This window comes from Hevea brasiliensis, chromosome 14, assembly GCF_030052815.1.
Source record: "Hevea brasiliensis isolate MT/VB/25A 57/8 chromosome 14, ASM3005281v1, whole genome shotgun sequence".
Lineage (NCBI taxonomy): Eukaryota > Viridiplantae > Streptophyta > Magnoliopsida > Malpighiales > Euphorbiaceae > Hevea > Hevea brasiliensis.
The window spans coordinates 54,627,583-54,639,136 of NC_079506.1; positions in this window are offsets into that span (position 1 = coordinate 54,627,583).

The window sequence follows — 11,554 nt, forward strand, 5'->3', positions numbered from 1 at the left end:
AGATGGATGTCAAAACAGCTTTTCTCAATGGATACATTGAAGAAAACATTTTCATGGAACAACCTAGGGGTTTTGAATCCCAAGATGGTTCCAAGGTATGCAAGCTAAAGCGATCCATTTATGGGTTAAAACAAGCTTCGAGGAGTTGGAACATCCGTTTTGATGAAGCCATTAAATCCTTTGGTTTTATCAAAAATGAGGATGAGCCATGTGTATATAAGAAGGTTAGTGACAGTGCTATCACTTTCTTTGTCTTATATGTGGATGACATACTGTTGATGGGTAATGGCATAGGTATGTTGACGACTATAAAGGTATGGTTGTCAAATATATTCTCCATGAAAGACTTAGGGGAGGCAACCTATATTCTTGGGATTTGCATCTATAGAGATAGAGCGAAAAGAATAATAGGTTTATCTCAAAGTCTATACTTGGAAAAGGTGTTAAAGAGGTTTAACATGCTTGATTCCAAGAGAGGATTGTTACCAGTGAGACATGGTATCCACCTTTCTAAAGAGATGTCTCCAAAGACACCTGAAGAAAGAGATAAGATGGCCAGGATTCCATATGCTTCGGCTATTGGAAGTTTAATGTATGCAATGTTGTGTACTAGGCCGGATATCGCATATGTTGTTAGTTTGACTAGCTGGTATCAATCCAATCCGTGTTTGGAACATCGATAGTCACAAGAATATCCTTAAGTACTTGAGAAGAACTAAGGATTTATTCTTGCTTTATGGAGGTGGAGACTTGCAATTGGATGGTTATATCGATTTCGATTTCCAATCGATATCGATGATAGAAAGTCTACCTGCTCTGGATATGTGTTCATTTGTAATGGGGTGCGATCGGTTGGAAGAGTTCCAAATAGAACACGATTGCAGATTCCACTACAGAGGTCGAGTATATTGTCGCATCGAATCTTTGCAAAGGAAGTCGCTTTGGATAAAGAAGTTCGTGATGTAACTTACAGTAGTTCCTTCCATTGAGTCAGCCCACTACACTGTGACAATAATGGAGCGATCATACTGAGCTAAGGAACCAAGGCCTCACCGTAAATCCAAACACATAGAAAGGCGCTACCACATTATCGGAGAAATAGTTGGGCGGCGATGTAACCATACAGAAAATAGCATCGGTGAAAATCCAGCTGATCCATTCACTAAGCCTATGTCACAGACTCAGTTAGACCGACATCTTGAGAAGATAGGTCTAAGATATTGTAATGAATGGCTCTAGTGCTAGTGGGAGATTGTTAGTAGTATGCCATAGAGCATATCATTTAGTATGTATCTTGTACATATTTTTATTAATAAAAGGCATTTCCACTTTTCCGTTTACATAATATATTTATGTGTAATAGAAAAGGTCCATTGATATTTTGTAAGAAATATTATTCTTAAGTTGTTAAGAATATGAGTGACAATATTTCTAGCACAAAGTATCATAAATAGGTTCACAATCGAGGATACTTCATAATAAGGACATGACTTATCCAGAAAGATTGTATTCATGTTTGTTCCCAAGTTATTTATATGAGATATAAATAAGATGGAATGGTGAGTCTCATGCCATATAACAAACATGATAGGCACTTATAAATGATAAGTAGGCCGAACCAGTGACACTTATGACAAGCACATGGAGTTTACTCTTGTCAATGTTTTGTCATAAATCATATCAGTGCATATAATCTTTAGACCTGAGATAGCACAGTTATCTTGTATATAGGTAGTTTGAGTTTGATACTGCTTTCATACTTGTACTATGCATGGGTATGTGGGCATGTGTTGGCTCCTACTAGTTATATATGGAGGTAGGTGTTGATCAAGATGGAATCTGTTCCTCTAAGTAAATAGAGATAAAATCCTATGTTCATTTAATTATTCTTGATGTTTCAAGTTCCTGGCCAGGACAGATAGATTTATTCAGAAAAGAGTTTCTAATGAGAAAATCTTTTTAATCAAGAACTGGAATTAAAAGAGAACATAATATTCATAGCAAATGGAGTTTGACATAAATCATGACTCCAGCCTGAGTTGGGATTTTGTAACAGAGAGATTCTAGTGCATGGTAACATATGATTATAGGTTCATTTAAGGTAAACCTTATTACTAATTGGGTGGCCATGGCATGCTATGCTAGGTGTTAACCATGGTCTATGAGGTTCATAAAATGATTTAGAGAAATCATTTATGGTAAGAAAGAGTTCTGTTGATATCAAGAGTTGATATCATGTCTCATTGCCAATTAGTGATGAGCCTAGTAAGTCACACACATACACAAGTTATCACCTATTTAAATATGATTTAATTAATTAATTAAAGAGTTTAATTGATTAATTAAATAGGTTTGGTTTGCAATTAAATTACAAAGTCCCTAGCATGACTTGAAACCAAATCTAGATTATTGGATGTGTAGCATAAATTAAATTTATATTTAAAGTGTTTAAATATGAATTTAATTAATGAAAAATTAATTAATAGAGATTAATTAATTAATTTATATTTGATATAAATTAATTAGAAGAAGAAAAATAATTATTTTGGTTAAGAACTCAAAATTAAGACACAGGGGCATTTTGGTCATTTTACAGTGTGACACGTGGCACCATGAGATGGTGACACATGGGATTACACATAAGCTTGCCAAATGTTTTTTAATCATGTAAGATGATTAAAATCAAGATTAAATATAGGTTTGACACTTGGCACAATGTGATTGGGTCACTTAAACCTAGAGCTAATCAAAGGGTGACATGTAGCAAGGGTTTAATGTGTTAACCTAGCTTTTAAGTGTGGTTATGAAAAGAAAAATAACCAGCAGCCACTCCTCTCCTTTGTCATGCCACTTTGAGGCTTTTTTTCTATTATTCTTCATCTCTCATCAATTCAAAGAGATTAGTCATCAATCTCTTGAATTAAGAACACTAGAAATTGTTTCTAGTGTCCTGTTTACATCTCTAATCTCTTAAAAGGAAGAACTTGAATTTCTAATTAATAGAAAAGCCTTTAGAAGCTGTTCAAGGGCTGCCATAGGTGTTCTTGGTGTGGACAAGATAGAGGGACAACATCTGGTGTCCTGAAGACGAATCTCAAAGGCGCAGACACGCTGCAGTGCATCAAGAGGTTAGTGTAATCGTTCTTGATTTGATCTAGGGTTCTAAAATTAATCTCATTAATTTTAAAATCTTAAATGGCAAATACAAATCCAAAAAAAACATATTAAAAGAGTTTTAATATGTTGTTTATCATTGAAATCAAATAGATAAAAATAAATCTTGCATGGTGCATGTGACCCTAGGTGAAAATTTTTGAATTCAATGGTATAAACTTGTGTTTTTCACGCTTCTGTTCCTTCAAGCTAAGCCAGATCTGTGTGACATACGCACAGTAAAAGACTTCCCAGATGTGTTCCCTGAAGAATTGCTGGTTTGCCACCAGAAAGGAAAGTTGAATTTGCTATTGAGATACTGCCGATTACAACACCAATCTCTATTGCTCCTTATAGGATGGCGCCCACAGAATTGAAGGAACTGAAAATCCAGTTACAAGAGTTGCTGGATAAGGGGTTCATACGCCCCAGTGTGTCACCATGGGGAGCTCCAGTGCTGTTTGTAAAAATGAAGGATGGGACTTTGAGGTTATGCATTGATTACCGGCAGTTGAATAAAGTGGCTGTGAAGAATAAGTATCCATTACCTAGAATTGATGATCTGTTTGATCAGTTGAAGGGAGCAGGAGTATTTTCCAAAATTGATCTCAGATCAGGGTATCATCAGTTGAGGGTGAAAGATGCAGATGTGCCAAAGACTGCATTCAGGACTCGGTATGGGCATTATGAGTTTTTGGTGATGCCCTTCGGCCTAACAAATGCACCAGCAGCATTCATGGACCTTATGAACCGTATCTTCCATCCATACCTAGATCAGTTCGTAGTGGTCTTTATTGATGATATTTTGGTGTATTCCAAGACCAATGAAGAACATGATGAGCATTTGAGGATTGTTCTGCAAACCCTGAGAGAAAAGAAGCTGTATGCTAAGTTGTCCAAGTGTGACTTCTGGTTGAATGAGATTGCATTCCTTGGACACATAGTGTCAGCTGATGGGATTAGGGTGGATCCTAAGAAAATAGAAGCAGTGATGGAATGGAAGCCTCCCAGAAATACAACTGAAGTCAAAAGCTTCTTGGGGCTAGCTGGGTATTACAGAAGATTTGTGAAGAGATTTTCCCTTATAGCTGCTCCAATGACCAAGTTGTTACACAAGAATGTCATATTTGACTGGAATGACAAGTGTCAGACTAGTTTTAAGAAGTTGAAGGCTATATTGACAAAGGCACCAGTGTTAAGACAGCCTGTGTCAGGAAAGGACTTTGTGATCTACAGTGATGCCTCTCATAATGGGTTAGGGTGTGTATTGATGCAAGAGGGGAAGGTGGTCGCTTATGCTTCCAGGCAGCTAAGGCCACATGAACAGAATTACCCTACCCATGATCTAGAGCTTGTAGCAATTATCTTCGCACTGAAGATATGGAGGCACTACTTATATGGTGAAAAGTGCTACATTTACACAGACCACAAAAGTCTAAAATATTTGCCAACTCAGAAGGAGCTCAACCTTAGACAAAAGCGATGGATTGAGTTCCTGAAGGACTATAATTGTGTAATTGACTACCATCCTGGGAAGGCAAATGTAGTTGCTGATGCTTTGAGCAGAAAATCCATCACAGCTTTGAGATCATTGAATGCTCGTCTATCTTTGGTTCGAGATGGAGCTATTTTGGCTGAGTTGCAAGTGAGGCCAAACCTGTTACAACAGATTTTAGATGGGCAGAAGGTAGATGAGAAGCTAAAGGCTATTAGGAGAAAAATCCTAGAAGGGAAAGAAACTGACTATGAAGTGAAAACAGATGGGTGTCTGTACTACAAAGGAAGATTGTGTGTACTAGATGATGAGGAATTGAAGGCCAGTATTCTAAAAGAGGCACACACCAGTGTGTATGCTATGCACCCAGGAAGTACAAAAATGTATCATGATCTGAAGTTTCAGTATTGGTGGCCTGGTATGAAGAAGGACATAGCTGACTATGTGACTAAATGCTTGACATGTCAGCAAGTCAAGGCAGAACATCAAGTTCCATCGGGTTTGCTACAGCCTATACGCATACCTAAATAGAAATGGGATCGAGTCACCATGGATTTTGTAAGTGGTCTACCTCTCACCCAGAAGAAACATGATGCAGTATGGGTGATAGTAGATAGATTGATGAAGTCAGCACACTTTCTGCCAGTTAGGACTGACTACTCACTGGAGAAGTTAGCGGAATTGTATATCAGTGAGATAGTTAGACTGTATGGAATTCCACTTTCCATCATATCTGATCAAGACCCAAGGTTTACATTGAAATTTTGGAAGAAGTTGCATGAATCCTTGGGTACACAACTTCACTTCAGCATAGCTTTCCATCCTCAGATGGATGGGCAATCAGAAAGAGTAATCCAGGTCCTTGAGGATATGCTGAGGAGTTGTGTCATTGAATTTGAGGGAAGTTGGGATAGATACCTCCCACTAGCAGAATTTGCATACAACAGTAGCTACCAAGCTAGCATCAAAATGGCCCCGTATAAAGCACTGTATGGGAGAAAATGTAGAACTCCAGTGTATTGGATTGAATTGGGCAAAGACAAACTGGTAGGCCCAGACTTGGTGAAACAGACTGAAGAGAAGGTAAAACTAATCAAAGCCAATCTGAAGGTTGCCTCAGACAGATAGAAATCCTATGCTGACTTGAAGAAAAAAGAAATAGAATATGCGGTTGGCGACAAAGTGTTCCTCAAGGTATCACCTTGGAAGAAGGTACTGAGATTTGGAAGAAAAGGTAAGTTAAGCCATAGGTTCATTGGCCCATATGAAGTTATTGAACGTGTGGGTCCAGTGGCCTATAGGCTAGCTTTACCTCCAGAGCTGGACAAGATCCACAATGTGTTCCACGTATCTATGTTAAAAAGATACCGCTCAGATCCTTCACATGTCATCTCCATGGAAGAAATTGAAGTACAACCGGATTAGACATATGAAGAAGAACCCATACGGATCCTGGCTCGGGAAGTGAAAAAGTTGAGAAATAAGCAGATTCCACTGGTGAAAGTGCTTTGGAGGCACCACAACACCGAGGAGGAAAATTGGGAAAGTGAAGAGACGATGAGACAACAGTTCCCTCAACTGTTTGCATTAGGTAAATTTCGAGGACGAAATTTAAATTAGAGGGGAAGAGTTGTAACACCCTTCCTGTAGCAACTCCGTACATTCTACTGTTCTGGTGACCAGTGTCGGTCCAGACAGTTAGAATGTCCGGAAAAAATATTTAAACTAAAGTGAAGAACTATAATTAACTCAAATATTAATAAGAAAAATTTAGGAAAAAATTTTAGAAATAAAATACAGCCAAGTTAAATGATCCGGTGCCCTAACGATGGGTAACCTAGTGAAAAGTTGCGGTTCTCGCAACTAGGAGCCCTAGACTTGGGAGAAAATTCATAAAATTATTTTTGGGACTCTAGAGAAGGGTCATTGAGGTTCCTATGGCTAGTTAGAAAAATTTTTCAATCGGTACAGATAATTTTAGTCTGTTAAGCCAAACGGAGGGCATTTTGGTCATTTCGCCTTCAGAGGTGATTTTTTGCCGACTTGTCCAGTTAAGTAAATAATTATTATGACACAAAATGTGAATAAATATTGATAAAAATTAAATTAAAATTGAGTAGAAAAGAAAAGAAAAAGAAAATAGAATTAAATTAGATTTATGACATAGGATGACATCATTAAAAAGCTTCCCAATAATTAGAAATTGACAAGCCAATTAAAATGAGATAAATACAACTAAAATGAAGTAAAAAACAAACATAACTTCTGCAATTCTCTTCCCATTAAAGCCGTAACCCATTTTCCCTTCCACCCAAACCACCATTAAAGCTCCCTTTAAGCTTCATTTCCCACTTCAATTCACCTCAAAACCTTATCCTCCCTTCACTAAAAATTATACCCACACCAAGGAGAAGTGTTTGGCAGCTAAGAAAGAGTAAGAAAGTAAAGAAAAATTGAAGTCTTGGTTGGCTTGGATTTGAGCTACAAGAGGTTAGTGCTTATTTATGCATATTTCTCTCTTTTTTCCATGTTAGGGACTTAAAATGAGTATGAAATTGTAAGCCAAATGAAATAAAACTTATGTGTATGTACACCATGGAATTTGGCAGCCCTAGGGAAGGGATAATTTTGATGGTTTTGATGGATTTAAAATGGCTTAGAAATGGTGTTGATGTGTAGACATAAATTTGAAATGGATTAGTATGCCTAATTGACATGTGTTGTGTGAACCTTGAATTTGAGCTAGGGTTTGGACACAAAAACTTGAATCTTATTCATGTGTTGGTGAATTAAAATTTAAATGGTCAATTAGTGACCATTTGGCTTTGTATGATGAAGAATTGAAGTGAGTTGTAGCTTGGGATTTGAGTTTGGTGTAGCTGTCCATGGTGACCTGCAGAATTGGACATGAGTCTAGCAGGTTTGGGCAGCCATAACATGAAATTTACAGGCTCAATTGGTGCAAGGCCAATTGAACATGAAACTAGACATGTAATGGCACATCTTTGGTGAAGAAACCTTGCCCATAAAACCAAACCAAGTGGACCAAAAGCTTGCCCTAATCCGGGTGATCTGCAGTCTGTTTCTGCAGAATGACCAAATGAATAGTGTTTGGTCATTTGGCCATAACTCAGTGTAGAATGGTCCAATTGACCTGAAATTTTACCAACAACAATCTGAGATATAGAACAACAACTTTCATGAAGAAACCTAACCCAAATTATGACCAGAACCTATCCAACAAGTGAGTTGTAATCACTATTCACTGCACTGTAGATATGGTCAGTCCAAAAAAATTTCAATCCGGCCAGTTGTGGTTTTTGGACTATAACTTGAGCTACAAAACTCCAAATGGAGTGATTTAAAAAACGAAATGCAACTAGACAAAATAAGGAACAACTTTCATGTTGATTAGTTTGCCAAATTCCTATAACAAATTGACCAATAGAATAGTAAAACAAGGAATAAAAAGTGAAAATTCTGCCCAACTAACATTAAGCTTAGAAATGGTATTGGCAACCAATACCAACAAATTTTGAATGTAAAATGTGGTATGTTGATGATATTAAAACCAATGTACATATTGCCTATGCAAAAGTCAACATTTTTGTTGACCAATGAATAGAATAGTAACACTAAAACTTAAATTCCAAAAATTGTGAAACTTAAAAGTGTGAAATGCCCTAGTATACCTAACAAGATTGGTTTGGATAGCTTGGCATGTCAATAAGGTTCAGTTAGCAGTACTGCACATGGCATTATGCCATTTTGTGATTTCATGGCTTTTAGCCATTCTGACATTATGTTGATATTTGGCCTTGTGCCTATTGTTATTACAGCTTATTAGCTGTTATGTTGCACACCGGGAGATGCATATGTGACCGATGGTGTGACGGCCTGAGGTACTAGATACCCAGTGCCAGTTTACCCGTTTATCTAGTCCTGTCATCCAGTTTATTTTACTTGGGCACCAAAAAAGAAAGTGAACAAATTTAATGAAATAATGAATAGAACAAGTACATAATAAATAAGATTACCAATAATGATAAAAAAACGATTGTCTGCATAAGACATCAAAACATGCACTGCATATTTACTTTCTGTTATTTCTTTTTATTTTATTATTGGCACCACTAAGCATTATTGCTTAGTGCGTTGCTTTTTCCATGCATAGGTTCTGGAGATACTGACCGAGAGCCTAGTAGACCACAAACTGAGTGAGACCTCCTGTAGCTCTGCATAGTGTCCGTGTCACCTCACCATCTTCAGTGCATTGGTAGGAAACTAGGTTTCATTTTGGTATTTTGTAACTAATTTTTATTTTCTCTTATGTAATTGAGACTTATGTAATGCATTTTGATGTTAATGTAAATAGTGAAAATTGTGTTTATGAATGGAAAATTGAGTATTTATTTATTGCTTATATATGAATACCATGAGAAATGAATGATTGAGAAATGGAAATGTTGTTGAAAAATATTGAGATTTTGATGATTATTGGAGTTTGAGAATGATTGGAAATGATTATTGGAAGTGTTTTTCATAGGTTCCGAAGAACTATTTTCTCCATTTTTAGTCGGTACTCTGCCGGATTTTCTATAAAATTTTTGGAACCTCAAGTAAATTATAATTTCAATAAATGACTTAAATGAATTATATTTCACAAATTATATTCAAAACTATGATAAAAATAAATTAAAGAAGAATAAAAATGATTGAGATAAAATAGAGTGTTATGGTACACTGTGTGACATATCTTACTCAGATATACTGTAGATGGGTAAGGGGTGTCACATAGTTGGTGTAATTTAGAATGTGTTTGAATGGTTAGAATTGAAATGGGATTGTGAATGTGTGATGTTCAATTCTAGACAGCTTGACCTTTACCCATTCAAATAGGTATAACTAGAAATTGGTTGCTCCTATTGGTGTGAGGCCAATTGAAGATGAAAATTAAAACATAATGCAACAATTTTGGTGAAGAAATCTTACCCTAAAACTGAACACAAAGTGGTGTAAAATTAGGTCAAACCTGGAATTGGCACACTGCCACTGTATAGAAATGACCAAATGAACAATATTTATTCATTTGGCCATAACTTGGTGTAGGAAGGTCCAAAGGACCTGAATTTTATACCGATGGAACTGAGACATAGCAATACAACTTTTATGGAGAACAAAAACCTAAATTCTGGCCACAACCTATCCAAAAAGTGAGCTGCAGTCAGCACACTAAAACTGCTAGAACCAGAATTGTGCCCAGAATTCTGGGTTGTAACCAATCCGGCCATCCTTAGAAAAATAGGCATAACTTGAGCTTCAAAACTCCAAATGGAGTGATTCAAAAAGAAAATTAAAGCTAAGACAATAAGGAACAACTATGATGCAGGACATTTAGCCAAATTCCTATAGTAAACAAACCAATGGAATAGTAGAATACAGTGACCCAAAAGTGAAAATTTATAATGTCTCTTAGGAAGCATAAAAATTGAAATGGCAACCAATGCCAACCAATTTGACACTCAAAATGTGGTAGGTGGATGTCATTAGAATTAACATACCCCTTAAGTATGAAAAAGTCAATATTTTGACTTGAATAATGTCATGAATAGTGTCACCATACACAAAAATGTAAAGAATCATAATGAGTAGGATAAGTCTGCAAAGAAATTATTGGAATTAATTATTAGAAATGGATTGAATGGATACTGAAGCACTTTAAATTTATGTGTTTCAGTTGGAAAAGGGATCTTCGAAGGAAAAATGAAAATTGGAGTAAACTAAGTTAACAAAGAGATTTGTGCACAACTAGTTTTAAATTGTTCATGTTTTGCATATTTTATTTGATTAAATGATTTTAGTTTCTTTATGTATTATGTTTACCAATTATTGAATTTATTTCAATGATTATTGAAATGTGTTATGGTATGAATGAGTTTAGCCTTGGAAAATGAAATTAATTATGATTTTATTTTGTTATGAATTGAATGAAACTGGCTTCGAAAAAAATTTGATTGAAATACATTTACATGGTTTACATGGAAAATTTGATTTGAAAAATGGTTTATACTTAACATGGGAAATGGATTAAATATGTTTGAAATTATGATGGGCATAAAAAAAATTATTGGATATAGGAATTGATTTTGAATTGAATTATATTGTGATTTATGCTCACAAAAAGGACAAAGAGATTCATGATGTGTTTTATATCTTACTATAGATGCTTGACTAGGTTATTACCCATCCCTCATTTATTGAGGAGACATTGGAGTTAGCTTTGTTTTGATTACCATGGTACGTGCACATGCTTAGATTCTCCTCTTATTAGAGGTTAGATCTAAGTTTCTCATAGCCCTTTCGGAAGTTACATTGTTGTGGTGTTGTAATGTGCATGATGATTCGATCTCCCCGACCATAGGGAGTTAGAATCACAATTCGACCTCCCTAACCATAGGGAGTTAGAATCGCTTTGAAGATGGCCCTTACGAATTAGTCTGGCATAGTTAGTGAGATAAAGAATGGCTTTGGAAAGTGAGCAATGGTAATTTTTAAAATGAGAATTTTACATAATTGATTTTAGTGAAATTTTCTCTTTTTTTCCATAAATTGATGGAATTATTTTAAATGTTCAGTTCTGATTGCTAAATTGAATTTCTTGATCAATGTCATTTAAATACTTGATTTGTATCATTGAAAATATTGACTTTGATTTGATGAATTTTTAGATGTCCCAATTCTTTGCTATAATTTTGTCAAAGTATAGTGTATTATAATTTAAATTATAGTTGTGCACCACTGAGTTCATCGCTCAGTGATAGCTTTGTATGCTGTTGCAGGTGAAAGGAATATAGAGCAGCTGAGTAAGATTCCTTGAAGACACATTGGGACTAGCTCCGGGTATAT